Here is a 27,922-nt window from a genome sequence, read left to right on the forward strand (position 1 = left end):
TGGGAATTCCAGAAACTGAGAGGTTTGATGCATTAATTGTACATCAAATGTCTTTTGCTTCCCTCAGTAAATGTCAGGTGACCCAGATGGAGCTGCACCCTGAACAACCTGAACACAGAAATAACACGAAATTGGAGAGGAAATTTGCACTTTAGCACTGTGAGAAGAGAGAGGATTTTTGCCACTGCTTTTCCTAAAGAGCTGAAACATTCTGTGTTTTCTGGAGTCCCAGAGCCATGTGCACTTTGCCTGTGTTAATGGCAGTTGTTTTCACTGCTGCTTCATAAGTTCCATTGGAATGGAGGGACTTTCTACCTCACTGCCTGAGCCACATCCTGGAGTCTCTCATTTTTGGGAGCTGCTGTTAGAAGTTGACATTTCTTTACTGTTTGTTTCAGGTGACAAGAGCTCAGGTGAGCTTTTGCAAGCAAGTCACTTAATTCCCTTGATTTCCAAGCCACAGGAAAACAAATTACTTTACTGGAGTTATTGCTGCAAATTAAGTGGAAGAAACTTTCCCTTGGGAGGGTGAGGAGGCCCTGCCACAGGGTACCCAGAGAGGCTGTGGCTGCCCCTGGATCCCTGCAAGTGTCCAAGGCCAGGCTGGACTTTGGGGCTGGAGCAGCCTGGGATAGTGGCAGGGGGTGGGAATGGATGGGCTTTAAGGTTGCTTCAACCCAAATCATTCCATGACACTCTCAATGAGCTTTTTTCACCTCTGTGTAGTTGTAGTCTGTAGTTGTCCATCACCTGTCAATTGCACATTTGGAGAGAGCACTGGGGAAAAGCAGCCAGTTGTGTTCAAGAATTGGGTATTTATGGCAAAATGATGGTTGAGGCCTTCCTTTGAGCAGCCTTGAACAGGGCAGTGCTGTGGGACTGAGGAGGAAGAGGCAGGAAAGGGGACAAAGACAAGGAGGGTGTGATTGGCAGGAAAGAGTCTGGGCTAAACCTGTGTGAGAGGTTTCAACCCTGTGCCTCCTTAAGTGGAGTCTAGAAGTCTTCTGGCAACTCAAAACAATGCTGCCTCTTTGTAAGAAACAAAATAATTCCTTTCTTTCTAACCTTGAGTTAGTAAAATTCAGTGTTGTCTCTGCTGTTGAACAGGATTGTGCCCAGGCAGGAGAAAACTTTGTTTGTTTCAAATTAAAAATTATACAAATTTGCAAAGGTTGTTTAATGAACTTCTTTAAAACTGATTATTTTACAACTCTCTGGAGTAAAAAGAACATCTGTGAAAGTAAAGGTTCAAGCAATGATCTGCTTGGAGTATATTCCAAATTCCAAGGCAAGAGATCTCAGGGAGTCAATTATAGTCTTGAAATTCTAGAATATGCAATCCACACTTCAGAAACAGGGTTTAATCTGAACCTTTTCCTACTGCAGGAGGCTGTAAATATATTGTGGAGCTGCTAACAAATGAGACATGATGATAATGGGAGAATAGATTTTAATCCTCAAAAAAACCACCAGAAGTTTGGGTATTTGATATCCCAAGCTATTTTACATTGATTGTGCGGTAATGCAACATGTGTTTGCCTTAGAATTTGTATGTGTATATAAAATGGAAGCTATTGCAGTTTTATTCTATATTTATATAATTACTGTATGTCTCATTGTACTGGAGAAAATGTAGAAAAATGTAGGTGTATTTTTGTTATACATAAAAGCATTTCATGATGGGAAGGAACAATTCCAGAGGATAAAACTGATTCTCCATTGGGTTCCCACTCTGACCCCCCCCACCACTGCCAAGACATGGAAAAATAAAATTGCCCCACAGGGTCACTAGTGAGACTAGGAAAGTGCCAGGAAAATGAATTCCAGATTTCTGCAGCTGCTTTCTGCCCTTGCCAAGCTGTGCCATGGGAAGCTGGAAATTGACTTTAGGAATTGAACTGGTTTAACATTTTTATTTAAAAAGTTGAATTTTTTTTTTTTTTTTTTTTTTTTTTTTTAAGAAAAGAAATTGCACCACTGCATAAAGAATCAATATAGAACTAATCATTAAATTATATAGGTTCACAGTGCAGTTTATATTGAAATTCTCATGCTGTTTTGGGGAATAATGGGATACTTTGGGATGATGCAGAGGAAAGAGGAATCAAGTACCAAGTTGAAGCTGAAGTACTTCTAGATTTAATATCCCTCAGTGCCACCATGGTGGCATTAAACATGATTTTGTATCGGTGATGGAGAGATGGACACATGCAGAGCTTGGATCAGAAGCCAATTTTATTGAGTATACAATATGTTTCTATAAAGTTTTACTTGTATGGCACTTATAGAGGATTCTATTTTTGGTAACAGTTTCCCATTGGTTACACATTCTTCATTACATCACATCACCTGGTAATCTTATTTTATTACAAAATTTCACAACATGTTTCTTGGGCACTTCTTGCCCAGGGAGCATTTATCTGTGTCTGTCTCTCCCACAATTTCTGTTCTATTAGGCCTAAAATATCACGCTCCCTTATCAGTTCCATTGTACTCTCTGTTTTATTCACCATAATTTTGGAGAGGTTGGAAAGGAATAAGCAAGTCTGCATGCAGAAGCTGTTTCCCGAAGCAGAAATTTTAAGGCTTTATGTTATATTTTTCACACTCTAAAAGAAGGATAATAAAAAAATCACTGGTTTGCCCCCTATCCTGAATTTTTTCCTTTAATCTCCCATTAATACCCATGCCTAATGACATACCCCTTAACAAGGTGGAACTCCTCTGTGGTGCTCTACAGCTGCCCCTGCATGCAACAAATCCCTTTTCATCCATACATGTGGAGGTCTGGACCCTCTAGAGCAGTCTGGTTTCACCTGTCACTTTGATTTTAGGTAAAACACATGACAAAGGATTTATTATATCCTATAATATATTATGATTACCACAAAATCTCCAATCCTTCCTCTAATAGTGATTTCTGGTACTGCCTCTTTTCTCAATGCGGACACTTCTTCCATAGTTATTTCTCCCAGCATTTTCCTCCTCACATTCTATGTCACTCCAGAATGTTTTTCAATTCAGAGTTAAAAATAAATGTTAAGTTTAAGGACTGCATTTGTTAGGAAGAAAATTAAAACAGCTTCTAGCAACAATATATCAAATCAATCTATCTTTGTGATAATTATTTTAATACTGTGAAATTAATAAATTAGATCTTAATAGATTAAAAAACCCAGGAAAACATCCTTCACTTTTGTTACTGGATTCTGCTTGCAGAGTATTTGTATTTATTATGGCATTTTTCCCTAAACTGAAGTTAAATTTATTCCTTAGAAGCAAAATATAAACCAAAAAGTCAAGAAACAAATTTTTAAAGACCAAACCCAAAAAGACACACAGAACAATTATGCTTTTGTTTGACTCTGTTCCATTTTCTTTGGTACAACATTCCCTGAAGCCACCTTACTCCTGTTTGTTTTGAATGGCACCTGGATGTTGGGGTGCAGCTGCCTTGAGTGAGCTTTTTTCTCTGCTTTTTCTCTGTGGAATATTCACAGATGTCGAGGTTTGTACCCTGAATTTTTTACTCTGTACTGATGGCATTTTCTGCTGCTGATGGCATTTTCTGCTGCTGAGGGTCTGTCAGTGCATTTTTGGAAGTTTTGACACCACAGAAAGAGGTGTTATGCTAATTAACTGCTTCCATAACTTCCTCAGAGGGTTGGGAAAAAATGCTGCCTCCTCCTGTTCTGTCTCCAAAAATCTGGTAGAATAACTGTAAGTCAAGAGCTGAGTCAATACTTACTTCATTTTTTCCTTGAGCTGTGCCCTCATAGAGCTCTTCACTTTGAATAAATCAAAAATAAAGCAGGGAAATTTCCATAACCCTTCTCCCATACGCTAAACAAAAGGAAAAGGAAGGACTGCTCAGCATCTTGTCAATTAAAAGCCAAACAAACACATTGGAACTGCTGCCTTGATGTAAATTAGGAGGTATGGAAGGTTTTCTGGCTCTGTGTTTTGACTAATCCTGACTAAGCTTCATCTCCACCAAGGCTTCATTTAGACATGGCTAGATTTTGCAGACTAAATGAGTCCTTAGTAAAGCACCCCTTGCAGTTCCTGAAGGGCTACATGAGCTTTAGAAGAGTCCAAGCAGCAAGTCAGTGGGAAAGGAATTTATATCCTGTCTAGTCTAATTAAAAAAAAATAAAAATAGCATTATAGAAAGAAGAAAAGACTGAAAATGAGGGGGTGAGAGAGGGACAGAGATGTTGCAAAAGTGAAGTCCTGAAATTGCAACAATACCTGGACAAATCCTTTATAAAAATGCTTGTCCTAAAAGTGTGGGTGGTTTTTGTTCATTTTAAAAAAGTAATATTAAAAAGTAATATTATACCAGTCATCTTTCTTTTTTCATCCTTATATTTGCACTGCATCATTTGGTTGGGGTTTGCTGCTTTCCTCTCTGACCCTAACCAGTGTCTCCAGGATTTGTCATTATTCCAACTTTACCATTCTCAATCAATTGGGGCAGGTTCTGTGTTTGGTTTATCTTGACTGGGCAGTGTGACTTGTGAATCTCTCTATGGTAGTTCAATACTCTGGAGTTATTTTCTATCACTGATGTGGTTTTAAACTTACACTTTGTACAAAGTGAGCCCTTTGTGATCCCTTCTTTTTGACACAGAGGTTTTCTTGGAGCTAATAAACAGTTAAATATTCCATTTACCAAAAAAGCTCCTTTTTTTTTTTGTCCTTCTCTATCTTTCCCTGCTAGGTTGTATGTGCTTTCTGTGGATTTACAGCCCTGACTCTTCTCTGTGTTTGTGCCTTGTTGTCAGAGTTGAGCTGTGTCACACAGGAAGCTCTTGAGCTCAAATCCTTGTGTTTTCTCCATCATGAAATGCTTTCCATTTCCTCACCTGTATAAGTACAGCTCAGAAATTCCTTCATCTGCATTCCTTAGGGAAGGAGTGCAGAGAAGAAAGCCTCCTTTTTCTGCCATTTGATACCTCTCTCTTCTAGGAACATCCAAGTTTGGGAGTTTGACCATGGATGTATAACTTGGCTGCTGGGAATAACCCAGCATGACTGCAGGAAGAGGGGAAATCCAAACAGGTTGTCTTGCTGAGAGTGCATATAATCATCAAACCCAAGAGACTGAGTGGGAACTAAAGTATCCTCTTCTCTGATTAGAAGTCTTTAATATCACAGAATCCCAGAATGGGTTGGAAGGGACCTTAAAGCTCATCTCATTCCACCCAGTGCTATAGGCAGTGACACCTTCCACTGTCCCAGGTTGCTCCAAGCCCCAACCAACCTGGCCTTGAACACTGCCAGGGATGGACACAGCTGCACTGGACACCCTGTGCTAGGGCCTCCCCACCCTGCCTCAAAGGGAAGAATTCCTTCCCAATATCACATCTAACCCTGCCCTTCTTCATCCTAAGGCCATTCTGGTGATTTACCCTTCTGCAGTTTGTGTGTGTTGGTATCTGGCCAGCCCAGATGTACTGTACCAAACCTTTAATGGTTTTTCACTGTAGATTCTCCTCTAACACAAGGCATTTAGGCTGGAGAGGCCACCAGGCAACTGCCTGTCCAGCAATCTGTGCTGGATAATCCTGCTGTACATTAATCAGGATGCTCTGAGATGAAGCAGCTCATTTTGCTCTTGTGTCCCCTGCAGTGAGGCTGCTCTCAACATCCTGCCTCAAACTGCCCATGGCTCTTTTACACACATTTATCCTATGCCCACAGCCTTCATTTCTCTTAGCTTAGTTTGTGTTTGCCCTTGCACAGTCGGTGTGTGAAGAGAGCAACAATCTCACCTCTTTGCCTTCGTGTTGTCAGATTTAAGAAGTTAAGCCCATCCTGCCTTGTTTTGTTAAACTCTCAAGGTGTTTCTCCCCCCTCTAATTCCTTCTCTTCACCTCTTCTGCACTCCAAAAAGATTAATTTCAAGTACACAGCCCAGACAAGAGGTGGTGTTGGAGATAAGACCTCACGTTGATCCCTGGGATCTCAGCAGGCTTCTGGCTCTACCTGAAGCCAGACGAATGGACGTGGCAAAAAGCAGCAGCAAAACTGGGGATTAAAAAAGCATTTTGAAATGTAAGCAGCTTGGGGAAGTGAAGCATGAAACTGTAAAATCACACACTTGGCATGTCCTGCTCTGTGTGTGGAGTCACCTGTAAATATTTATGACATCAGAGATATGATTAAATATTTTGTACTATAAAAAAATAAAGCACCATATTTAATTGTTGTGCAAGACCCAGAACCAGCTGAAGCTGTTCTGCTTAGCTTTTACTTTATCAGCCATGTAGTTTGATCATATAGATGGATTATATTAGGTTCATGATTGTGTGATTTATTTATTTATTTACTTATTTTTTTAATCAGTGCTAAATGGGGTGACTTTTGGTTAATTTCAGGTGTTAGGCCCATTGTAGTCATTCAGAAGTATTTTTTTCCTGTTCTCCCCTGGACTGATTCTGGGTTTTTCCACTGGTAAATAATGGATTTAAGGAATCCACAATGTGAACAACTGGTCTGTGATGCACTTCATGATTTCATGTTTGAAGCTGCTGCACAATCTGTGAGACTGAGCCTGTGCTGTCCTGCCTCAGAAGGTTCAGGGTTTAATCTGGAGTTACTGGTGTGTTTGTCTAATGCTAGCTGGGAATAAAGCACTCCAGAGCCCTAAGGAGACTCTCCCAAACTACTGAGTCATCAGGATCAGGACAAACCCCCTCAGGTTCAGGTTTTCACTGGACAATAATCACCTCACCAGGTTTCATCAGGTATATGGGATGTAGCAATATGACACACTACCATCATCTCTTGATGTCATAAAGCTTTCCACTTTCCCCTGCCACGACCATTCAAACACACTCTGGGAGTGTTCACATCTGACATCCTACAGGAATGTTTGCACCTGACATCCTGCAGGAGTGTTCACATCTGACAGATGACAAGAATGTTCACATCTGACACTTTTGGCTGCTTCTGCAGATGATGTTCACTCTGTGAGGACTTGTTTATCACTGGGAGCAGTTCATGCAGCAAGCACTGCAAGCTCAGCACAGCAGCTTTTTCTTGGCTCTGCCTGAAGAGATGCTCCTGCTGCTCCATGGATCTAGCTCCAACCTTGTGGGGAACCTCCATTCTCCATGTGGAGCATGCCTGGGCTGGACTTACTGCCAGGTTCTCTTGAGGTGTGCTTTGAGCTGGGCACTTATGTCTTGGCAAATTGTGATGGAGTCATGGAAGGGTTTGGGTTGGAAGGGACTGAAATGTCATCTCATCCCATCCCTTGCCATGGGCAGGGGCACCTCCCACTGTCCCAGGCTGCTCCAAGCCCCAGTGTCCAGCCTGGCCTTGGACACTGCCAGGGATCCAGGGGCAGCCACAGCTGCTCTGGGCACCCTGTGCCAGGGCCTGCCCACCCTTCCTCAGAGAGAAGAATTCCTTCCTAACATCTCATCTAAAAAAGCCTTGGTGTCTGACTTTAATGATGAACCATGCTTGCTCAAACAGGTTTTATTGAGTCAGGCTTTAGAGGTTGTACTGTTTTGTGAAGTCTCTGCCCTGGGTTGCAATTAAAGTGTAGTCACAGGGCTGGGCTGGGTGACTTTTAACACATCCTAAAATAATATGTCTGAACATGGAACTTTTACAGGATCTGGGCCCCGTTTTGCAGAAATGGCCTTATTTCTTATTCTAATCTGGTAGAGATTATTAATTTGCTTCAGTACCTTTATTTTTAAATAAAGGTGACTTCGATTTTAATGTGGATTAAACCTTGGATTTTCATCTGGGTTGAAACCCAGTCCAGAACAGTGTCTGTGACAAAAGATCAGTATCTTATATGTTTTATTGTTTTCAACTTGTTCTGTAGATACTTTTCACATCTGTTGCTAATAATTAAAATCAATACATTAATGACTTTTGCTTAAATACAATTATGCTGCAATAATTTTCATAGTATGTTAATTGCTGTTCCAACCTAAGATTTTTTAAACAGATATGTTTCCCTCAAGCAAATGTCTTGAAGTGTTCTCAGCTGTTGTTTTTCCAGGTGTGATTTTTCTAGGTTTTGTTTTTCATTGTCTTGCTTTTCAGCTCCTAAATTGCCTTATCTGAATAATAAGGGCAGCTGTTCTTAACACCAGCCCTTGCCCTCCTGTGAAAGAGTACCAAATCCTTCCTGCAGGAAGGATGTGTATTTTAACTTTTATCTGTTGACAGAGCAGATTTGGAACAAATTGGGAAGGAATTCAGACCTACAGCTGCTCTGGACTTCGGTGGACTAGAAATAGAAACAGGAAAGCTGCTGTGTTTTCCATACTTTCTGATGTAGTTTCAGAATCATGTTTCAATTCATGTATATGTGAATGACTTAAACAGAATTATCCTGAGAATTTTCTGATGTTAAACCTATTTTTGGCCTCCCAGGTTTTACCCAGCTGATAAAGAGTTTATTCCATCAAAACTGATGGTGCCCACAGTTGTTTTGAGAGCTTACTTTTATTGCTGCTGTCTCCTTGGCTGGAACAAGCTCTGTTATATATTTTCTATTTCTCTATTGAACTGTGCTGGAGATGACAAAGCCCAGCCTGCTGCTACCTCTACAATTTCTGCCTAAGTGCCCAGTTCAGTTTTCTTCCAGTTGTTATTTTAATATCATTCTGTAACTCATTGTTTTCATAAATTCTCTGGGCTTGGTGATGTGCTGGCACCAGCTGCTGCCAGAGGTGCACAGGTGCCCTGATGAGAGCCATAGAGATGGTTTGTGATGAGTCCTCTCCTCCTGACCTCAGCTGGGGAGTTATTTTTAGCAATGCTCTTCTCCAGGCCCTCTATTGTTTGCTGAGACAGTGCAGCTGCACTAAAATACCTCTGTGCACAAGGCATTTTTGCATTTCTTCTGCTGGACTCCCAAGGTAAAAGGAAAAGATGAAATTCCTTACAGCTGAATTGTGGAATTCCAGAGAAAATGCCTATTTCATCTCCTCCAGCCTTGCCTCTGTCTATCAAAGGCACAGAGAACATAGCAGCCTCTCTTAGCCTTTATTCAAAACAACAAAGAAGAAACTGGGATTTTTTAAAGTGGAATCTGCCCTGCAACCATTTCGATTTTTTGTTTGTTTTTTTATTTTTTTTTTCTCCTGGAGTAGCTAGTAATTCCAGAAATTAATGTCCAGAAAAACTGATTAGAATCTATCTTACACTTTGTGCTGTTATCAGCCAACACTGTGGTTTAAAACATGTCTAAATTAGCATATTAAATCACAATATACTTGTTCTGTTTCTTGTAAGGCACAGAAAGGAAATGAAAGATCTCTTTAAAGATTTTTAGCCTTATTTCTACTAAGAGTTAAAAAACAATAACAATAAAGCTGCCAAAATGATACAGAGATCTTATCTCAGGCCTGACTGTTCCATTGGTTTTGATCAGTAATATTGGACACGTAGGGATTTTTAGCTGTGTAATCGTTTGGATTATGCCTGGTTTTTGTGAAAGCAAAATTGCTCAGTTTTAGTCCACTTATGAATAACAAAAGACTGAAATCTCAGTCGTGGTGTTTGGTTTTCTTTAATGTTTATGTTGAAAACTTAGGGAAATTGGTATCTAGAGCTTATAATTAAAAATCAAATACAAAATTGAGTCTGCATCCTGCTGCAGGATTGATTCGAGTCATCCCTAATGATGGGGGAATGCTTCTGCCATGATTAGACAGCTTCAGGCTCAGAGGAAAACCCTTTAATTAGCTGGAAGGAGAGAAGATGCTGTGGCTGAGGCTTTGCAAGGTGCTTAATTTGCCTACTTGTCTTTGGCAGCAGGTGCCAGTAATGCTGAAAAAATGTGTTGTAGAAAATTTTCAGGATTTGTGAAAGGGATATTAGAGAAAGACTAAATTATTTCAACAATTCCCATTTTTTTGTATTTTGCCCTGTGACATTAATCTATAAATATATTGATTTGTCTTTGAACATCATAATTGTCTTTCTTAGCAGTGATGGCTAAACTGACTTCCTTCATTTATCCTCAAAGTAATTGTTCTGGTTATTCCCATGTTTTGACTATTAACCATTGGACACACACTGATTCCAGAGGTACTGCTGGCCATGGAGAGCCATATAATCTGATAATTTTTTTCTGTCAGGATACATTTCCCAGGACATTTTGTTGGTTTCCCAAAAAAACTTTTATCACCACATCATGATATTCCTCAGCTCTTGCCATCCTTTAAGACTGGGACTCTGTTTTCAGAACTTAAACAAATATTGCCCTTTTAAGGGTGATTTTTTCTTTTAAATCAGTGTAAGAGCAATGCAGGAATACTCATCAGTTTAGAGCTTCCTGTCAGGTTTTATACACAGTGCCTGAAGCATAAATCACTTAGAAATTCATCTTTCAGAAATCATTGCCACTTAAAGGAATATTTATCTTTTCTATGGGCTGGACATGAAAAGCCCTGAAGGAAATCAGATGCTTTTAAAAGGCTTGATGAGATACCTGGGCTTGCAGTAGGATGTGTTTTTAAAAATCTGACCAAATATTTGATCTTTAGCATTTTTAAGGTGGTATGATAATGCAGACTTGCAGCTGGACTCATTTCTTATCTGTGCTACATTTTTTTGTCCACCAGAGTGACAAATGTATTTATCTTTTTATGGCCATTCTGTACATCATCGTTTGTGTTTTGATTGTGTCATGTCTGAACACAGGAAGATAAATGGAAGCTGTTCAGAGGAGCAAAGAATGAAGATGGTGGTGACCAGTTTTATGGCATTACTGGAACCAGCACTTAAAGGGAGTTACTGGAAACATGGGAGCCTTGGGACCTTCCTTTCCTGTAATACACCAGCACACCTGGGGTCTGCCAGAACATTTTGGGTACAGATCCCTCTTTTCACCCCATCCTAAGGTGATTCTTGGGCTTTCCAGGTGGGCATCACTCTCTGTGACCAGGCTTTGTCCTGGTGAAGAAATTCCTTTATCATATGGACAGGTAACAGTAGGAAAGATAGCAGAAAATCAATCCCTGACACCTCACTTGTCACACAGGATGGATTTGAACACATACAAAGAATCCCAGCCAGTTCATTGAACCCTAAGTGCAGATGGCCAGGGAAAGGGGTTAGGACCTCAACCAGCCACATATGTATATCCAGGAGATTCCTGGATAACAGAAGCACTTAGTATTAGAAGGAACATTATGTTCCCTCTGGGAACAATAAAGGAGCTTTTGTCATATGGATCTCTGAGGGTTCTGTTGTCTCTGTCTACAACCATGTCCTACTAAAGTGATACTCACTGCATTCTGGCTCTGTTGGTACTGCAGTGAGGAGAAAAAGTGATGGAAAGATCAGAGGAAACACAGAATTTCAGGTGAGGGAATCTTGCTTGGTGTGGGGTGGGTGGTGCTGGTGATGGAGCTGCAGCTGGCACAGAACTGGGGCAGGGCTGGATCTCCCTGGGGGCTGAGCTGAGCCTTCCAGTGGGGCCAGGAGAGGCTGGAGACTTGGCTGAAGAGAAACTGGATGAGGTTCAAGCAGGGAAATGCAGGTTCTGAGCCTGGGCAGGTACAACCCCCAGTGCCAGCACAGGTTGGGGGGACCTGGAGCAGCTCTGCCAGGAAGGACCTGGGGGTGCTGGTGAGAGACAAGGTGACCATGAGCAGACAGAGTGTCTTTGTGGCCTGGAAGGCCAGTGGGATTCTGTGGACATCAGGAAGAATATGGCCAGCAGGTCAGGTAGGAATCCTGCCCCTCTGCCCTGCCCAGTTGAGACACATCTGGAGTGTTGTGTCCCAGCTCTAGGCTCTGCAGCTCAAGGAAGTACTGGAGAGGGTCCAGCAGAGGCCACAGAGATGATTTTGGATCTGGAGCATTTCCCTAATGAAGAGAGACTGCAGGAGCTGGGCCTGGTCAGTCTAGACAAGGGAAAGCTGAGAGGAGATCCCATCAATCCACACAGACAACTCCAGTGGATGGCAGACCTTCAGTAATGCTAGTGACAGAATGAGGAGCAGTGGCCATATGACACAAGTTCCACCCCAGCATGAGGAAGAACTTTCCATGGAGGGTGGCAGAGTCTTGGAATAGATGCACAGGGAGAGTCTCCCTCTCTGGAGACATCCCAAACCCAACTGGACATCTTCCTGTGCCACCTGCTCCAGGTGCCCCTGCCTGGATGATCTCTAGAGCCCCCTTCCATCCCCAGCTATTCTGGGAATATTCACTGTGCCAGTTTGTGGCCCTGCAGTGGGCTGTGCATGATACAGAGCTAGTGGTTTTGTCTGATGCTGCCCTGCCTCACGAAGGGTGGGAATTCCAGGTGATTTTTACCTGCTAGGAGCAACAGCATTAGTCCTTGCAAGAGCAGGGACTGGAACAGTCTCCTCAGGTGGTTTCAGTATGCTCTGGGAAATTGTCTTGGCTCTCAAGCATTTCAGGCTGAGGATACTGGGAATTCTTTATAAAGGCTCCCACAGCATGGTCGTGCATCATAGCACCTCTGTTTAAGGCAGGGGCTCATTTTCCAGTTTGTAGGAGGGTCAGAGGGAACATCAGCACATCCTGGGGTCATCTCTGTATCCTCAGGGTTGGCAGTTCCTGCTGTCAGCATCCTGTAATTAGTGTCTGGGAGCTGAATTATTTAGTGTTCTGTGTTTCATAGCTGCTGAAGGGATGAATTTTTTTTACTGCCTCAGGATATGGTTATTCCATATCTGAGTAGGTGGATATTCATGGAGAGAGCTCTTCATTCTCTGCCCTTGCACTCCCCAGATTTGTTTCTCCTATCCAAGGAATAGATTCTCTTTCTTGAGGAAGGGAGAGCCATGTAAACTGTGTTTAAAGGGTGTAAAAAGGGTTGGTTTGTTTTTTTGGTTTTTTTTTTTTTTGGTTTTTTTCCTAATCTCATGAGGAGTGAAATAATTTTTATTATAAAATGCCACACTGCCTTATCCCTTCTCACAGTTCCCCCTCTCCTGGGCTATTCTGAACAACAGTTCTTCACAAGTCTGAGATCAATGAAAAGAGTCTGTGGGATTTTAGTCTTTCACTGATTTAAAGTCTCTCACAGTCACATAAGTAGACACTACAAAAAAGTGAAAAGAACCGCTGTGTTAAACTCTGTAAAGTCACAGAGTCACAGAGTGACTCTGAATAAAGCATGAGTTTTAATTCAGTATCTTTTTTTTTTATTTATTTCCTACAAGGCCTTAATGTTATTATTTGTAGCTTTAAAGCCATGGCTGACCTAGAATAGACTGTATTTTTAATCTCATTAGGAAAAAAGTTTCAATATTTAAGTTCTTGAATTAATTGGGTGATTAGTTTTGTTTTAAACATGACTGAAGTGACTCTACAATGACTTTTAAAAGGGAAGGTGATCCTGAGGTCCCCTGCAGTGTGAGGTCTCAGAAAGGCTTAGCAAAAAATGTTAATTTTATTATACAGTTAAAAGTCACTACAAATGTGAAAATTACATGAAACTTATCTAGTTCTTGTTTGCCTTTAGTTTGAAACTTTTTTTTTTTAATTGTAGCCTTTGTGTAGCAGTGTTTTGGTGAGTTTTGGTTTTGTTTTGGTTGTTTTTTTTGTGATATGGTTTTTTGTGCCCATGGTCACATCCCTTTCTTAAAACACAACAAGGAGAAGTTGTTTTAATAAGTTTATTTTTGTTGTGAATCTCATTATATATATCCAGTAGGCTGACTCTTACCTTTGGTTTTTGTTTTTTTTTTAGAAAAGCATGGTAGGTATTTAATTTTTTAGTTTTTCACAACAAAGCCATATCTGCTAAAATTAATTGGAGTTGAAGGTCAGAGTGTCAGTGCTGCTGTAGTTGTTATGACACATTTTTAGGAGTTGAATCTCAGCAGCATTTAGAATGACAATCAGCAAAATCCAGTGAGAGGAGCCGAGGGAGAATGCTGATTAAACTTATGCTTGTTCTGTTGCTCTTGAGTAGATTTAAAGAAAAAGTCACCCTAAGAAGGGCAATATTGTGGGATCAGGAGTGGGACTGGATCCTCATGGGTCCCTGGCAATGCAGGACTCTGTGATTCCAGACAGAAATTCTCTAACTTGCCAAAAGAAACAATCAAACCGTACTTTCATTCACTTCAGATTCACTTGAGATTTTTTTAAACTTTAAATCAGAGTACATAGAAAATAAAATCTACCAGGCAGACTGAGAATGCAGCATTTCAAAGCCAGTGAATCAGGGAGGTTTGGCCATTCCCTGGGATAATGGCGCCTTTGTTAGGCTAATGGAATCTGGAATTTTGGTGGTAGAGGGAAGAGCTTCTCTCTGCTGTACCAACCCAAGGCTTTCACTGGATGTGGGCATCAACCTTTCTTTCCTGCTGCTGCCACTAACACAGGGTGGTCCCCAGCCCTCTGATGTTTAGAGGGAGACATCAAAGCCAAATCCCTCAGCTGGAACTTGGGGAATGCTGTTCTGCTGTCTCTATTGGTGGAGGAAATCAGATTTTGAAGAATCTACTTGGGTTCTGCTCCTTCGGCTTGGAATTAAATTCCTACTGCTCATTTTTGCACACGAAGAAGGTCAGCAGATCATGAGGGGGCTGGAAGATTGAATCTGAATTTCTCTGATCTCTGAGAGCCCTTGCCTCACCTGAAATCACACTGCTCCTTTCCTTGTCCAGAAAATCCTTCCTTTTTCCTCTCTTAAGGACATCAATGAACAAATGGGAATATCTGAGTTGAGCTACTATTACATGGAAGTTGTTAAAGAATCTTGGCTAATCAAGACAATGTATTCAAGTCTGTTATTACTGAAAGTTAATCTGGTGAGCCTTTATAGGTTTTTGAGCTGGAATGGCAGCTGAAAATGAGTAATTTTGTATTACAGAGTGTTTTCATGTGGTTGAGAATGGCACATTGCTACAAGAGCTGTGCTGATTCTAGACTCGCTATTTATTTAGCATTTGTTTAAAAATTAGGTTTGTATCAGGAATTAAAAGGATTACATTAAAATTAGAGATGATTAGGTGAACCGTTATGGGAAATTTAAAAATAACTTTGGGTATAATAAGCAACTTCACTGCATGAATGCAAAATATTTTCCTATCATTAAAATATTAAAGCATGTTCCAAATGTTATTTTAGCTCTTAGGAAAAAAAAAAACAAAATCTTTTTTTTTTTTAGAATTATTGGTTTGTTGTCAAATGAACTTTTACCTATAAAGTATTTTCAGAGCTTTTCCCTTATCTCAGAGAAAATACTTTTAAAAGATATCATCCAGCTTGAAGTGAAACAGCCATTTGAGTTTTCTGTCTCTTCCCTCAGCACCTAATATTGAGTTAATTTATTAATTGTCAGTAGCAACTACAAAGCAGTGCTGCACTGCTCTTACTAATTTTGATTTCCTCAGAAAGTGCATTGTTTTCACTTGGAAAAAACCAAACTGTGCCTGCTGGAAATAGCAATGAGATGCACAGAGGAGAGGAATTGCCACGGGAACATTTTATCATCCAAGGAAGCAGCTCATGATCCTGCTGTAGCTTCCTTGTGTGGACTGGGAGAATTAATTTCTTCCCTGCCCTTCCCACAAACAGGAGAGTGAAGCTGTGTCTGACCAGGGGGTTTCAGAGATAACAAGGCCACACACAAAAATAAATGATTTCTTTTTTTTTTTTTTTTTTTTACAGCAGTGATACTCTACCTGTGGTCAAGCACAGACATGCTGGAATCTGCTTTTTGTTCTTATTTTTCACCTGCAACATTTCATGGGGATTTCTGAGGAGCAGCCTTCTAGAAAAGAGCCACCACAAGTAGTGTCAGGAGTGATTTTGGTGTTATCAAAACTCCTTCCCTACTTTGAGTGTTTCCTCACAGTCAGGACTCCACTGCTCTGGAGCAGAGCCTGACTTACAGATTTATGAACTTATTTAAGGCTTGTACAAAAGCAAAAGAAACTTTGCTTCTTGTTCCTTCTTCAGCCTGGTTATAAGTGCAGTCAGTGCCCTTCAGGGGGCAAGAGAGGGAGTGTGTTTAAAATTGCAGCCTAGGAAAAGCCAAATGAATAAAGTTCTTTGGCCTTGGAATTCCTCCTAATTCTCAGTTCTAGTGAGCTTTAGTCACACACCTGTTTGTTTTGTGTGCTTTGCCTCATCCAAACTCTGTAACTACAGCATTAAATATTGTCTGTGTGCTTATGAATGTATAAAATAATGGGAGAAATAGAATTATGACAGTGATCCATGGATCTATTTTGGAAATCATACACAAGCAGAAGGAACCATCAATCTAGTCCTGCAACAGTTTTCAAATTTATTAGGCCTGTGCAATGAAAATTTTAAATGAACTCATGTATTTTAAATCACCGTGTTTGGCACAGCTGAGCTTGTTTTGTTGGTGGTGTGGTCAAATGACCTCAGAAAATACTTATTTTGAAGTTTATTCCCTGTTGCTGAAATCAAGGCTGTTACTTGAAGGATAGGTAGGAGAATACACTCAAAGGCATGAGTTATAAATCAAACCAATCCTTTCTCTGCAAAGCCTGGATTTATGCATGTCAGATTAACTTTTCCAAACTTGCCGTAATTTATCTCAAACACAGGACTTCTCAAAAAGAGGGAAATGAAATGTATTTGTGCTGTGCACTCAAGGTAAAATTTTGGAGTCAGTATTAATCAGGAGCAATGTGTTCCAGGATGAAGGGAACGTAATTCAGCAGATTCCTTTGGAGCAGCTGTTGTTCTCCTGGCTGATAGAGGGACCAGAAAAAATGGTAAGAAAACTTCTTCTTCTTTTAACTGGAAAGTGTATCTTCAATTCTCTCCCTCTTTCTCTCTCCTTTTTTTTTTTTTTTTTTTTTTTTTTTAATTTGCTACATTAATAATCCAAAAATGCATATTGGGAGTTTTGATGGTGAAATGTTGAACAGATAAAACAGGTAAAGATTAAACTGTTTAACTGGAATTATGTAATAGTAAAGAAAGTGTGATGGTTTATTACCTCCAGAGGTATAACTAATGTGTCATTTCTGCTGTTCTGCATGTACAAAAAATAGTTCTGGGGTCTGGGATAGATTTATTACTGTTCATTGATTGCCTCATTCTGTAGCAGGACGTTTCTGGCAGTAAAGCAGCAGAACTGTCACATCCATCATGATGTGTCAGAGATGTGTCAAGACTGGGGCTCTTTCTTGAACTTTACTGCTCCTGAAAAATGTAGCTGAGCATTATAGGCAGAAGTCTGACATTTCCAAGATGAAAATCAATCTTTTTTTATGTGGTGATTCTCAAAGCAGACTTGAGCTTTGATTGCACAGGGAGTGGTTTCACACATCGGGGGATACAACAGGGATACCAAATAATTTGGATAACAGATCTGGCAGGTGTTCTGTAATGAATATAAATTGGAGAAATGATCACAGAAGAGATGCTCAAGTCAAAATGGCACAGCAAACATTGATCTGCTGCTGTCACACCTGAGATCCTGAAGGTGTTTCTTTTATGTTTGTGTAATTTTTTTTTTGTTTGTTTCTCTTTAAAGCTGGGAATTAAATGGGTAAATCCAGCCTACTGTGTCTTTATATTTCATATTATACCATATTTAGTGGAGGAAAAAATTAAGAATTGTTAAAATTAGTTGCCAAAAGCATGAGAAGCAATGCGAGGTCCTAATGTACAGGAAGGGAGGGCAGATGAAACACTTTGACCTTTAAAATGAATGCTGAAAAAAATGTTCAAGCAATCTATATAATTGTAATATCTTCAAAAAAGAAAAATCATTGTCTCACAAGTTAAGGGGCTCAGCACTTGGGCATTATGATGTTATTAGAGACAAAAAAGGACAGTTGTGTGCTGGCAGCTGTGTCTAGAGGCAGCAGAAATCTGAGGAGAATGGTAGCACAGAACCACAGCCAGACAAGCACAAATTGTTAGATGCTGGGAGTGTGATGACAAAATATTTTGATGTTGGGTTGTTTACCAGGAAAGATGTTAGGAAATAATGAGCAGAGCAGTCATGTTTTCTCATAATTTTTATTCAGATAAATAACTAAATGAATAAGATGATGATGTGGTACTCAGTTGTCCCCTTCCAAGAACAAGGAACATGGAAATTCCATATAGTAGCCACTTTCAAAGATAATTTCAAGATAATCAGTTGCTATTGAAATCAGGAGGTTTCAGCTTTGTTGTTTCTCAATGTACTCAAATGCACCCTGATTTTCCTCACAAATAATGCCCTGTCAGCCACAAAACACTGACTCAATTTTGTTAAGGAGTTTAGCAAGGCATGAAATACTTAATTAGGGGAGGAACAGTTTGATCCCTTTGAGTTTCTAACAATTATTTAACTTAGGACAAACAGCAAAATTCCCTAGAGCCCACAAGTAGTCTGAAGTTTAAACAAGATGACAGCTAAAATGGATCGATGATTTCTCACCCCTACAGTTACTAATAATAAGGTGAAGAAAGATTTCTAAGGTAAAGGCACCAAGAGAAGCAAATCCACTCCACTCCAGAGTGGACTCCATTAACACAAATTGCCTTCAGCCCATTAAGCCTCAGCACTGAGCTGTTTTCAGCAAGAGTTTGTTTCTGAAACTCTGGAAGCCAAGGAATTAAACACCACCTGAGTTTTAAAAGCATGTTTTCTGAGCCTTAATAGAATGACAGTTTGTCTTACTTCTGTGTCTCCAGTCATGCAGGAAATTAGTGGACTGGCTTCTTCCTGCAGACTTCGGGTTTCAGGCTTCAGGCTCAATTTGGCAGCTTATATTGTTCAAATTGGCTTGTAAATGAGATATTTGTTTCTAAAGTATGACTGATATCAACTTGCTTACAAATACTTACAACGTGGACATGTCTCTCATTTGATTCTGTAATTACATGATAGTTTTTCTTGTCAAGAGAGCTCAGAAACTTAATATTGATTTATGTTCCTGAGTTTCTGAAACTGCAATGTGTCATTGTTGAGCATAATTTAGAGTGGCCTTTTTCTCCCCTCTAATCTTGTATGTGCCAAGCTTGAGCTCACTTGGGGCTGGAATGATCTCAAAAATCATTTAACCCTTGTGTGGGTGTGGTGACAGTGGCATGAAGATGATGTCATTGAGGTGTCTCATTTCTTTATCGTTATCTGTTTGCTATGAAATGGTATTTTCAGTCAAGGCTGTGAATAAACTCAGCATGAGAATTATTAACATTCCTATCTCTTGGGTGTCTTGTGAGGCTTTATCTTCCCCAGACACAGATGGACATGGACATGGATGCTCTGCCTGCCTGTGTCCAAAATTCACTGGAGGTGCTGCAAAGTGCTGTGCTGACACCCCAAAGTCAGCCAGACCTTGAAGGGATCTGTCTATGCCTTCTCAGCAAACTGAGCTCCTCAATGATGCCCAAAATGTTATTAAAATTTTAAAATGCCAAGTTTTGATGGAGTAAAAACACAAATGAACAGTCTTTCTTGATAAACAAGGGAAGAAAAAAGTAAAAAAATCAAGGGACTATCTTCCAACCCAATCCATTCTGGGTCTCTGTAATTCTATGATTAGTAGATTGTGTGTTGTAATAATACCTTAAGGGCAGCTACATTTAAGGAAGATAGCAGCATATTTGTTTTCTGTCAGGTTTTTCCTTTGTATTTGCATTCCAGACCATCTGGAGAGGCCCAGACAAACTGCAGTCTGTGCCCTGAAGTCTCTGTTGAAATCACTGCATCACAATTCCCTCGTTCAAAGGAGGCTGCCATTGAGCTGATGCTTTTAACATGCATTAGCAAACCTAGTCCATATTTTTAATTCATTTTCATAACAAAACTAAAGTCATGATGTTGTGGTGGATCCCAGAAACCTGGGGTTTTTGAGCATTCTGTGTTTTCTGGCACTGACCAAATTTGAGTGATGGAGTTAGTGTCATGGGTGTGTTGTTAAATAGCAGTGTGTGCTTTTCACAGGGTTTTAAATCTGAGGCTTTTATAATGTAGTAATATGTATGGGACAAGATTGAGGATTTTGGGTGGTGTCTCCTTTCAGTGTTCTTCCTCCTTCTTCATGATTTCAGGCAGTAGTTTTTGGTTGGAGAGTTAGTGCTGCACAGGACTTGGTTATTGGGTCAAAAGTATAGATAATAGAGGTGTTAATTCTCCATTGAACTGTTTGGCTTTAAGAGATTTTGTGACTAGCTAGGTTCATCTCCATTTTGCTCCATTTGCTGAACTTTCTCTACTTTAGAAAAGATTTATTAAACAACCAAACCTGAACATGAGAAAATTTGTTTCCTTTGTGTGTTTTTCAATCCTGGCTCTGAGTGAAGTGATGAGAGACTTCAGACAAGCCCCTAATTAAATGGTGTAAAACACCACAACATTACAATGTTGAGAATTTATTTCAGCTTTTGCAATAATAAATTGATGGGAATATTCTGAATAATAAATAATAATATTCTGAATAATAAATTCTCCTGGAATTCCTTTTGAAGCATGCTGCATTATCTGAGAGACAGTTTGTGGCATGTGGAAAAGAATTTTTGACACATGTTGACATTGTGATCAGAGCTCTCAATTTCCCAGGGTGAAATGAAAACAAGGAGCTGAATCAGGAGTAGATGGATTCCATGTTGACTGTCTGTCATGGATACTTTTGTCTGTGTGCTGAACCTGTGCTTCCCAGTCCCTGACCTGGGATCACACAAGGAAGTGTGGTATGTAGGCAGGACTTTGGGCTATTTGATTTCATTTGAATTGGGAGGTTTTTTTTGTTAACTCAGTGTTAACCATTCAAATTTATTCATCTCAGTATGAAGTGCTGAGGTTTCAGGACTGCTGTGCTGACCCCACGAGTTTCTTTAACTAGGAGAGGATAATTCCTGTCAGCTGGAAGGTTTGAGTAGCTTGAAAAATGCAACTTTCCTCTGAGGGCTGGTTGCTGGTGGGATTGAGGAGACAACTGTTAATAGAAACTGGGAACTGTTCATTTATTTGCTATTTGATAAGTGGAGCAGCATTTCTGTGCCTTCATAGACTGACTGGTGCCAGAGAGGGTTGTTTATAATCAAGTTGTGTCCTTGTGGAGGGAGCCAGGTACAGGCTCAAATTGGTGCATTGGTCAGAAGAGCACATACCTGAGGGGGAAGTGTTTTGGCAGAGCTGCTTTGGTCAGATAAAACAGGCCTCCTGCTGGAATGCTATCCTTGTGCAGTTGTTCTTTCCTAGTTTCTCACAGCTGGAAAGTGCAGGACATATACCAACAGTGATATCTGTTCAAATTTTCTATCCAAAACCCCCTCCCAGATGAGCCTTTAATGACTCTTTAATTTTGAACCATTTCCATCTCTGATAAAATTGCATTAATTACTCATATTCCTGTATTCACTTTGCTATGAAAAATAATAAATTTTCTTTGTGTTATTGCCCAGCATTCTGGAACAAACTGAAATCCAGGGTCTCTAGTGTTTGTGTCATCATGGAAGATCCTTGAAGCACAGGCTGAAGCAGCAGAACTGTTGTGCACTCTATGGGGGTGCATTTGTGCATTGAGGATTGCAAAGAGAGGATGTTTTCCCATCCTGTACTGACAGATTTGCTGGCAGAAATGTGTAGGGTAATTGAGGTGACTATTCAGTGATGCTGTCACCCTCTAAGTTCATTTAGGAGATTGTGGGCCAGCAGGAGCTCCTTGCTACCTGTTGTAAACAAGAGGGAGTGTTAGGTTTTCCTTCAGCTGCCCAGGAAAGCATTTCTGCAACAGTACCAGCCAAATCCCTCTATATCTGTGACTGTGGAATGGCTTTGGATCTGTTTAGACTTCCCAAGCACCCTGTCAGAGGTGTGGAGGAAGGAAAGGGGTTCTGTTTCCCCAGCGATGTTTTAGGACAGAAAGGCTGGATTGTTAAGAACAATCCAAAGCTTCCATGGTGTCATTTGCCTGTTCATGGAGAAAATTAGTGTGGGACAGTTAATTGTGGACCTAGAAGTCCAATGGCCCCTGGGTCTGCTGAGGGACCTCGAGGGCTGTGTCCAGTTCTGGAGGGGCTGGAGCGTGTCCAGGGAAGGGAACATAGCTGGGGAAGGGGCTGGAGCCCCAGCAGAGGCTGAGGGAGCTGGGAAAGGGGCTCAGCCTGCAGCAAAGGAGGCTCAGGGGGGACCTTGTGGCTCTGCACAACTCCCTGCCAGGAGGGGACAGCCAGGGGAGGTCGGGCTGTGCTGCCAGGGAACAGGGACAGGACAAGGGGAAACGGCCTCAAGCTGTGCCAGGGGAGGCTCAGCTTGGACATTGGGAGGAATTTCTGCATGGAAAGGGTGCTCAGGCCTTGGCAGGGGCTGCCCAGGGAGGTTTGGAGTGCCCATCCCTGGAGGTGTCCAAGGAAGGGCTGGAGGTGGCACTCAGGGCTCTGGGCTGGGGACAAGGTGGGCACTGGGCACAGCTTGGCTCCATGGGCTGGGAGGCATTTTCCAGCCTCAGGGATTTTTGATTCTACAACAAGGCTTCTGTGGTAATGAGGAGTTTAGTTTTCACAACTGAAATCAAGTAGTGTATTTTTAAAAGCCAAAAATAGTTCCATATGTGGGATCAATAGTAAAATCCTGAAATGTTTTTCATGTTCTTTCAATGCAGGGAGACATCCACCCCTTGAGTTATTGGCACTTTTGCATCTTAATTATTTCTGAATTTTACTTGAGTTTTCCTTCAAGGAGAGGTCGGATGGGGCCCTGAGCAACCTGTTCTAGATAGTGACATCCCTACTTATAGCAGGGGGGTGGAATAGGAGATTTTTAAGGTGCCTTCCACACCATTCCAAGATTCTATGATTCTAATCTTGTGTTCCACCTTGCCAGAGAATAACAGCTGAGTCAGAGGTAAATATTAGCAAGTATTTAATGTGCCACAGTGTAATAATTTATTCTTAAAATGAGCTTGTGGATGAAGATCTCCTTTTTGTAGTTACAGCTCCTTCTCTCTGTAAAACAAGGTGGGGTGAGGGGGAGGGAGGAAGGGGGTGTGTGTGTCCCCATTTGGAAGAACAGCTTGTGCAGTTTGCTTGGGTTTGGGGGGCATTGCTGCATAGACAATTCTGCCCACACAGCTACAGACTGGTGCCATGGAGTAGCAAATACACTTTTCCATCTCTTTTTTTAACCCAACAGGTTTGTGGTATTAACCTATTAAAAATATGTCTTGTCCCTAATTAATGTTTCAGATTCCTACAAGGTTACATGGACATTTTTTCGAAGTATAAATCAGTCTGTTGAGGGTTGTCTCAAAAAGATTTTGTCTGTTCTGAAATTCAAAAATCTTTGAATTTGTCTAAATTTACTATTTAAATATATATGTATATCTAACATTCATGTTATTAAATATATTTGCCTAATGTATTTTGTGTAAAGATTTTGAATATTAACTGACCATATACACCCTCAGACTCCCTACCACAATATCTTAAAGAAGGCTAACTTAAAACTCAGTTTACTCCCAGTTCTTAAAAAGGACGAAAAGAAAAACAACTTTTTCTATTCCTGATGTGAAATTTTCTGCATTGCCTCAGTTTGAGATTTACTGATTTCCATGTCTGTGATGTCAGGACTGGAGACAGGCACCTCATCCCCAACAGTTCTGTAGCATTGTGACACCAGGGGAGGTTTAAAACAGGTATTAGGGGAAAAACTCACTGGAAGGGAGTGGTCAGATACTGGAATAATTTGGTCAGGCGTTGGAATGAGTTGCCCAGGAAGGTGGTGGAGTCACCATCTCTGGAAATGTTCAAAAGTTTTTCAGATGTTGCCCTTGGGATGTGGTTTAGGGGTGATGCTGGTGGTGCTGGGGAAGAGTAGATGATCTTGTAGGTCTCTCCCAGCCTGGATGACTCTGTGATTCTGGAAGCTGTGACATGAACTTGTCAGGTTTCATTTGGGTTAATTTCTTCAGCTCCCAGGAGATCCGCTCTGTGTTTGGGTGACTCTGCTGGTACTAGACAGATTTCCACACACAGACAAGGAAAAGTTATAAATAGCAGTGTAAATCATCAGCAGCTACTGAATCTGTGCAGCTCCCAAGTGATCCCAGTGATCAGACCACTGGAAATATTTGGTGAGCAAGCTTTTCCTTCAGTTTCTCAGGCAGCCAACTGATTGTGCCGAGCAAAGCAATGTTTTTAGGAGCGTGATTTCTCAAGGGCTATGATTGCTGTGTGCTGAACAAGAGGGATATTGGATGTAATGCTGAAACTGCCTATTTATAAATTAATGTTATCTATTAAAAATTAGTGTTGAAGAGGCCTGATTGCCATTCCAGTCAGTGGCAATACGTTCCTTGAGAAGTCGTTAGTCATACTTTATTTTTCATTAAGTTGCTAATTTTGGTGGGATTTTTTTTCCCATGTGACAAATTTTACTCATATTTCAGGTTCAACTTCACCTGAGTTTAACCAATGACCCAATGCTTCACATGTTGAGCATTTCAATGGTCTGCCCAGGGCAGTCCTGGAGTCACCATCCTGGAACTATTCAAAAAATGAGAGGATGGGGCCCTTTCTTCTGTGGTTTGGTCACCATGGTGGGATTTGGTGGGAGGCTGGATTGGATGATCTTGGAAGTCTTTTCCAGCCTTATTGATTCAATGGTTGCATGACTGTGGCAGCACTTCAGATGATTTTACAGCTGTTACGTTTTCTATTTGCATTTCTTTCTTCCCCTTGCACAGAAGACACAAAGCCAAGGCAAAGCCCAGCCTTAAGGGATCACTCTCAATCTAATTCCTAGCAAAAGGGTGAAGAGAGCATTGCAGAAAAAAGACCTTGCTGCATTTGTATCTTGTGAAGCTGCTACTTCTCTTCAAACTGGAATGTTTCTATTTAATTATTTCTTTTCATTGCTTGTGGTAACTGCAGCTGTCCTTATGTGGGGGCATTCACCAGGATGAAGCATGAAAGCTCAAACTACTTTAAAGTAGATTATCTACATGTCCTGTGGAGGAAAAATATCCATCTTTAATCATATTACACATTATCTTTTGTTTCAGGCAAGTAGCTCCTCAGAAGAGAGAGAGACATGAAAGATTATTAAAAAAAAAACCTATTCAGCAGCAGTCCACAGTCATTTTTAAGACTCTCATCCTGTTAAACCAGGCAGCAATTGGATTTACACTTCCCAAGATCATGAAAAAATTAATTCAGAGAGAAGTAATGGTGAACATCCATGTAGTATGTCACATATATTATATCATATATATTATATTGAAATGTGATAGCAGGGAGAAGAAGAGCAAGCATGTGGTGTTCCTGTATGAGCACAGAGACTGAAGCAAGTATGAAATAATGGAAATAATAAAAACAGACAAAATTCAGAAAAAAAAAAAAAAAAAAAGAAAAAAAAAAAAAAAGCAGTACTGGAAATTAGGTTACCAGCACTTGCCTTGATTGATTGAGTTGCCTGTGGTCAAAAATTCAACTCCAATACTTAAACACCTAAAACTGGACATAAAGGGAAGAAATACCTAATACCTAACTACCTGACTAGCAATTTTATTTTTCTCTCAATGCAACTTAAAATCTTTTAAGCCCAAGTTGTTTTCTATTGAAGCATGTGGGCAGGGGTGTTGAAATGCAAGTCACTTCTATCAGTGTGCAGGTAGAGAGTTGCTTGCCAATTGCTCTTAAACAGGCAAGAGTTTAATACACTTATAAGGGATGAAATGAAAGTGCATGAGAACACCTGAAAAAAACACAGATGATTTCCAGAAAGAAGTAGACATATGTCTGAGTGTCAGCTATGTCCTACAGGTTTCCAGGAGGTGAAATGGAGATGCATGGACAGATGCATCTATAGCTCATGTGTGACATTTTGGGGAAGAATCAGGGCACTAAAGGCAGGGAACTCCTTTCTCCTGCTACACAGTTTTCCTTAGGGAACCTTCCAGGCTGGAATCTGGTAGAGAAGAAATGGTCAAGGAATGGAATATGTTCATTTTGTATGAGTTTTCCCAATCTGTCTTGGTTAACAAATCAAGGACTATGTGAGAGTCTATTTTTAAAGAAAGAAGTCACTGTCTCCTTGAGGCAGAAACTCTGGGGTCAGGTGGAAAATGGATCTCCTGTCACTAAGGATATTTGTTTCAGTGTAGACATTGAAAAATAAGAGACCAACTTAGTAATATGAAATTATTAGGCTAATCTGTTATTTAGACAAGTGGAGTCCCCATCCCTGGAGGTATCCAAGGAAGGTGTGGACAGGACACTCAGTGCTCTAGGCTGGTGACAAAGTGGGGACTAGGTTGGACTCCATGGGAGTCCTTTTTCAATCTAAATGATTCCAGGATTCTAAATCCATTTGCTGCTCTTTCTAATTTTCCTGGATTTTTTTTTTTTTTTTTTTGGTTTTTGCCTTTATTTTTAATGTACTCTATTTCTGGAATATTTATTTCATAAAATCTGTGCACATTTTCCTTTATCATCTCCTGGCATTTAACAAATTATATGTGGTATAGACACCACTTAGCTCACAAAATTTTAGCTATTTTAGGGTATTTTGTCTATTAAAGAGCTCCGGTTTGGAGGAAATACAATGATTACAGAAGTCTCTGAGGATTCAAGGAAATGAAAGCAGAATATGAGCAGTCTTTTCTGATAAATCTAGAAAATTACTTAAAATGGTTTGTGCCAAAAATGTATAAAAATGATAAGATTTTCTGGGGCTTGTGATTTTGGTGGCCTGACTGTCTTTATCTGGCGTTATTTGGTGTTACAGTTGGTGTGTCCCTGTGTCATGTTATCAACTTGTAGCATTTATTTGTTAATTTGAAATAAAAGGTATTTTTCAGGACTTACGACCTGTCATGTTTTAAATCTAGTAATACTACTACTTTATTCCTGAGTTCTATGTCTTCATCCCACTCAATTTTATCTCTGATTGCTTCATCACCTCAGATGTGTGAAGTTTTTGGTCTTGCAGAGAGAGATTGTCCATGAGCTATAATTTACTGATAGACAAAAGTTCTGGAGAAAAATCCAGGAATTCTAACATTCCTCCCATCTTCAATTCTGTTATTATTAAATCACACATTCAAGTGCTAAGTAAGTAGAAACATGCAAAAATAACTATATGTAGCATGTTGATTACTGTTTTAAATGAAAGATTTCAGCTGTAATTTTGTCCAAAGTACTTTTTGATAATGAGTTCTTGCTTATCTGCTGAACTTTCAGGTGTGTGGTAAGGCAGAGTTTATCACAATCAAAAATCCCAATCTGTTTTGAAGTACTTGGGGATTTTTTCCTGAAAATTATAATTGTCTTGTGATCTGTCACAGGAAATTTGAGCCTCTGGAGTTAACAGGATCAGACCAAGGGAATATGAAAGGAAGGGGGAGAGGGGACATAAAATCAGAATATACAAATAACTACAACTAGGCAAAAAGCTAAAAGGGGAAATTGCATGTGATTATAGAAGAAAAATGGATTAAAATCTAAATAAACTCTGGCCCAAGAAGTCCCTGACCTGCAAAATTTGGAAGCCAGGAACTTGTTTGAGTGAAACAAAAAGAATTTTCTCACAGGAATTTTCCATTGAAAAGGATTCTCACATGATTTTCTGTGGTCAGAATCTGAGTCACAAAAAGTGGGAGAAAAGGAATGGAAAAATAAACTTAGTCCTTGATGTAGGGATTGCTTAGGAGGAGATCTATATGCAAAACAAACTGGTGAATACAGCAGGAGCTAAATAATGGAATAGATGGAGTAATAGAAAAAATAATTTGCATTATGAAATCAAGAGTAAATTAGGAGAGTTTGTTTAAATGACAAATGTTGACATTAGATCAAGGGGAAAAGCCTGTAGCAAAATATTCCTTGAAGGAAGCAATCAGTGTTGAGTTTAAGCACCCATGAATTGTTTTGGCTCGTGCAGTTTCATGCCTTAGGAAATCATTTTGTTTTCAGATAAACAGGAGCAGCCACAGCTGTAGTGCCACAGTGCAAGAGCACCTCCTCC

At 40.3% G+C, this 27,922-nt stretch overlaps 1 protein-coding gene across 1 annotated transcript in view; it reads left to right on the forward strand.

The window, feature by feature from the left end:
* The window catches only part of PCDH15 (protocadherin related 15), a gene marked incomplete at its 3' end in the record, with an annotated part of 626,608 nt that overhangs the window by 146,193 nt on the left and 452,493 nt on the right, over positions 1 to 27,922 (forward strand). Inside the window, exon 3 of the mRNA XM_079312511.1 lies at positions 16,647 to 16,724. The remainder of the gene's footprint in view (positions 1 to 16,646; positions 16,725 to 27,922) is intronic.

The sequence above is a fragment of the Erithacus rubecula genome, assembly GCF_903797595.1.
Source record: "Erithacus rubecula genome assembly, chromosome: 9".
Lineage (NCBI taxonomy): Eukaryota > Metazoa > Chordata > Aves > Passeriformes > Muscicapidae > Erithacus > Erithacus rubecula.